General features: G+C 34.2%; 1 long non-coding RNA gene across 17 annotated transcripts in view; it reads left to right on the forward strand.

Moving 5' to 3' along the window:
• The first annotated feature begins 16 nt into the window (after positions 1 to 16).
• LOC107152424 overlaps positions 17 to 4,327 on the forward strand; it is a 104,077-nt gene continuing 99,766 nt past the window's right edge. Inside the window, exons 1-2 of one of the 17 annotated variants that reach the window (XR_007344904.1) lie at positions 17 to 188; positions 1,738 to 1,876. This is a non-coding gene — a long non-coding RNA (uncharacterized LOC107152424). Of the gene's footprint in view, positions 189 to 909; positions 1,877 to 4,327 lie in introns of those variants that run through there. The other 16 variants (XR_001504782.2, XR_007344916.1, XR_007344912.1 and 13 more) reach the window with 16 other exon arrangements.

Below are 4,327 nucleotides of genomic sequence, written 5' to 3' on the forward strand. Positions count from 1 at the left end.
TATATATATATATGATTTCTTTGTCTAGAGTACATAACTAGGAATGCAGTGGCTGGAGCCTATGGTAGACATAAAATAATTATCGTCAGAAACTGCCAAAATCTTTTCCAAAGTGGTTGTATCATTTTTCATTCTCGTGAGCAATATATGAGAGTTCATTCTCCACAGCCTTGTCAACAATTGGTATGGTCAGTCTTTTTTAATTTTAGCCATGTTCATGGGAGTGTAGTGGTATCTCATTGTAGTTTTAATTTATATTTCTAAAACAATGATGTTGAACATATTTTCATATGATTATTTGCTATTTATGTATATTATTTGGTGAAGTGTCTGTTCACATTGTTTTCCTATTTATTTATTGTGTCTTTTTTTCTTTTTACTGATTTCTAATTTCTGGATATGTTACTAGTCAGACATATTACTTTCATACACTTTTTTTCAAAGTTATTTTATTTCTTTATTTAATTTTGGTACTGGGTATTGAACCCATGGATGCTTTAACATTGAGCTACATCTCCAGCCATTTTTTTTTAACATTTTGAGACAGGGTCTTGATAAGAGGCCTAGGTTAGCCTCCAGCTTGCAATCCTCCTGCTTCAGCCTCCCGAATCACTGGGGTTACAGACATGCATCACTGTACCCAGCTTTTTCACAATCATTGCTTCTCTTTTCATTATCTCAACCATGTTTTTGGAAGAGTAAAACTGTTTAATTTTGAGGAGGACCATTTATAATTTTCTTTCTTTAAAGTTAAGATGCTTCTATTGGTCTTATCTAAGTTTTACCTAACCCATGTTTATAAGGATTTTCTCCTGTGTTTCTTTACAGCAGCTTACACATTTAGGTTTTATGTTTAAGTGTCAGATTCAGTTTGAGTTCAGTTTTGTATGTGGTACAGTATATGTACCACAATTCATTTTTGGATATCCATTTGTGCTAGAACCATTTGTTGAAAAGGCCTTCCTTTCTCTCCTTAATTGCTTTTGCTCCTTTGTTGAAAATTAGTTGTCCATCCAGGAATGAGTCTATTTCTGGACTCTTTATTCTGTTCCTTTGATGTAACAGGGTTCCACTTCATGCTTTGAGTGTAAACATTGCTGCCCCACCACCACAGGTGGATCACTTTAAAACTGGCATTTTTTTTCTTATTTTTCCATTTTCTTCGTATTTATCCTCTCCACATCCCTAATGGCAGGGGAAACAAGACCAACATTTTTCCCAGCCCACACTAAGCTATCATGTCCTTCACACCATGAACAATATCACTGCCCACAAGAATAAAGCAACTCCAAACCTGGGAGCTGGAGCAACAGCTCTCTCAAGGACATCCACTGGACACTAATTACTTATATCTACTGATAATGTTTGTATCCCAGTTCTTGTGTTCCTCCCTTAAAATTCCTGTGTTCCCACAGGCAGGGAGAATCAGCCTCTGGAACAGGAGTCCCCAGTGTTTCTACTTTGCTAATAAATCAATAAAACTTCTTCCTTTTTCTCAAAACCTGTCCTCATTATTAAATCGTCAGTGGAGACAAGGACCAAGCTTTGGTATCATACTTACCTACCTTGATACCAAAACCACAGTTTGATTACTGTAGGTTTATAAGGAATCTTGAAATCAGGTAGTATTTGTCCTCTAACTTGGTTCTTTTTCTAAGTCATTTGTTATAGTCTAGGTCCTTTTTATTTCTACATGATTTTAACATCAGTTTATAAATTTCTTTTAATTTTTTGTAGGACTTTTATTGAGATTGCACTGAATCTGAATATTAATTTGAGGAGAAGAGAAATCTTAACAATTCTGAGTCCCATGAATACCATTTGTCTTCCACTTCTTTGAGTCTTCCTTAATTTTCTTGGCAATATTTTATAGGTGGTAAGTGTACAAATATTTTACATATGTGGATAGAGTATTCATAAATATTTCATATTTTGGTACTGCTATAAATGGCATTATTTCTTAAATAGCATTTATAATTCTTATATATTCACTGAACCATCAAAACAAATATTTATGGGGCTGGAGATGTGGCTCAAGCGGTAGCGCGCTCGCCTGGCATGCGTGCGGCCCGGGTTCGATCCTCAGCACCACATACAAACAAAGATGTTGTGTCCGCCAAATACTAAAAAAAATAAATATTAAAAAAAAAAACAACAAATATTTAAAAATAGATATTGAGGAATCTTTTTGTTTGAAAGTATATACTATTGTAGGATACTGTTTGATACTTAATAGGCATGGACATGTATTTCCATACCATCTTCAGAAATCATTAGCCATACATTGAAATAGACAGAAAAAATGTCCCAGAGACAATATTGCAAATCATTTTCTGAAATATTGACCGCTAAAATAATATAGTTTAGTAGCTTTCAACTTTATGTATGCTATATTTGAATCTGTGAAAAATGTGAAGTTGTAATTTTTTCCCCCCAGTAAATTCACCTCAGAAAATTCTTGGAATCATGGATGATGAGGAGGCTGAGTCTATGTATTTGTCTATATAACTTTGTATATTGCTGAATCTTCTAGGAATGTGTATTGTAAGGTGTCCTTAAAGTTAATTACTGAGCATTATGTCTGCCCTATATAGTTCCTAGCATATTTTAGGATCAAGATGAGGGTGTTGTTTCCTTTTTCTTGTACTTCCTATCTTTGGATACTTAGGTTTCTTTTATTCTTTTGCAATAAAAGTAACATCACAATGAATATATATTACACACACACACACACACACACACACACATATATATATATTCATATTTGTATCTATACCACAATTTTCTGTTATTGACAGTACACATACATGCACTTTTTTTAATTTCTGGAAATTGGTTTAGTGAGTCAAAGAATAAAAGCATATACAATTTTGGGAGATATTATCAAATTTCCCTTCATGGCAGTTACATTAGTTTCCTGTGTCTACTGTAACAAATCACCACAAACTTAGTTGTTTGAAGCAAGATAAATTAATTTTCTCGGAGATCTGGAAAGAGAAGAAGTCAGAAATTTGTTTTATTGGCCAAAATCAAGGTGTCAGCAGAGCCATGCTCTGGAGGCTTCATGGAAGAATCTGCACTGTACCTTTTCCAGCTTCTCATAGCTGCCAGCATTCCTTGGCCTATTGCTGCCCCCTCACCAATTTCTGCCTGCATGGTCATACTGTCTTCTCCTTTTCTACGAATGTCAAGCCTCCCTCTCTCCTCTCTCTTAAGGACACTTGTGACTATTTATAAGACCCACCCAACAATCTCATATGAGCTTCCTATTTCATCATGCTTAGCTTAATCACATTTTGAAGATCTTTTATCAGGTAAGGTAAGACTTACAGGTTCAAAAAATTGTGATTGATAGCAATGGGAGCCATTGTTAATCATTTTATGGTAATCATATCATTTTGATCTCAATGGGCAGTGTAGAAAGTACTTTTTTCATTTCACATCCTCACCAACTGAATGTATTGACAGACTTTTCAATCTTTGTCAATTTAATATTGAGAAATCATATCTTACTGCAGTTTTAGTTGTATCTCTCTTATTTAAAGAAAGTTTGAGGGGCCAGGGATGTAGCTCCAAGGTAGTGTGTTTGCCTTACATGCATGAGGCCCTGGGTTTGATGCCCCAGCACACCCCCAAAAAAGAAAGTTAGTTTGTGCCTCCTTTTGTAATTTTAAAGATAATTTAAATTTCTTGCTATTTATACCTTTTAAATATTGTTGATGGTAGTATTGGATTTTTAATGTCTCTATATCAGCTTTTATATAGATAGGAAATCAACACATTTTGGAGGTGTTAGCTGTCAATTTTCCCCCATTGTCTTTCTAGTGGCTATCATATTTTTGCTATGCAGTATTGTTATTTTTATTTTATATAGTCAATTATATCAATATTTTTACTTACAATCTTGGGTTTCAAGTCATAGTTAGGAAAGTTCTCCCCACCTCCAACTAATAGATGCCAACAGGGCTGGGCTCTCTATATAGGCTTTAGGGAAGAATCTCTGCTTTGCCCCTTCTAGTTTCCAGATTATTCTAACAATTGTAAGAGTTTTAGTTTTGATATTTATATCTATACCATTTGGAATTTATCCTAATTAAAAACTTAGAAATTGGTCTACTTTTGCTTCTTTTACCCATACAGCTATCTAGGTATCACCATAGCACACACTGCCACTGATTTGAAATGCTATTTGGATCATATTCTAAATTTCCAAATATAATTTAGCTCTTTGAAATTGACCACATATTCATTTCTTGTTGCCCATAGAACTCCTGAAACAACTCCAGTGGAATCGTATGTGTTATAAGTTCAAATATATATATATATA

This window comes from Marmota marmota, unplaced genomic scaffold (genome assembly GCF_001458135.2).
Source record: "Marmota marmota marmota unplaced genomic scaffold, marMar, whole genome shotgun sequence".
Taxonomy (NCBI): Eukaryota; Metazoa; Chordata; class Mammalia; order Rodentia; family Sciuridae; genus Marmota; species Marmota marmota.